The sequence below is a fragment of the Rhagoletis pomonella genome, unplaced genomic scaffold (assembly GCF_013731165.1).
Source record: "Rhagoletis pomonella isolate Grant_MI unplaced genomic scaffold, Rhpom_1.0 Rhpom_scaffold_00003, whole genome shotgun sequence".
Classification (NCBI taxonomy): Eukaryota; Metazoa; Arthropoda; class Insecta; order Diptera; family Tephritidae; genus Rhagoletis; species Rhagoletis pomonella.
This window is the reverse complement of record NW_023458557.1, coordinates 34,660,629-34,661,434: the sequence shown is the minus strand read 5'-3', so window position 1 is coordinate 34,661,434 and position 806 is coordinate 34,660,629.

Sequence of the window (806 nt, the reverse complement as noted above, 5' to 3'; positions counted from 1 at the left end):
TCAAGGACATATGTATATATGTAAGCACTTTTTAATACCCCCAAAATAGTTTGCTACTTGTAGCAGTTATGCTGTAAATAAATACACGACCAAGGCGTATTCAATAAGGTGGTATCGGTACGCCAACAACAAAATGTACATGTATTTTGCTTTTGCGGCGAGGACTGTCAAAAATTTCATAGGAATGGTGTGAAAGAGAACAAAAAACAATAAACCATCAACTGCTCCAACCAATCAACAGCAGCCATTTGACATATGAAGCCGTGAGGCGAATAAAAATGAAAGGGTGCTGCTATCACCTGTTAAATACGCCTTGTACATGACGTTATTTTCGTTTATTTAAAAATTTGTCATTTATTTCTATTATTAGAAATATGTCAATTAGTTATACGGCACTATGTGCCTGTTGGTTAAACTAAATTAAAGATTAAGTTGATTAGGCGGCACGGTGCCTGTCGGTTTGAAGTTAAAACTAAGACTGAAATATTCTTAAAGCTAAAACTATAAGCTACCCTTCCTTAGCCTGCCTACGTGACCAAAGATGCTTGGTCAGCAAAATAGGGTTTGCGCGTGTAGCGCTCAGCAGAAGTATTTGGTCAGGTGAGTGAATAAGCGGTCGCGCGTGTTTCGCTCACTAAAGGTGTTTAGTTTCATTAACTAAGAATTTAGCGGATGCGCGTGCAGCGCAATTGCACTTTTGGTTGCAACAAGACTCCAAAATATGCGAACGGTTTCTATGTTTGCAGAATATTCTGTGGGAATGGAATTTATGTAATGTTGTTTTGGCTATGTGGAGAAGTTCATAA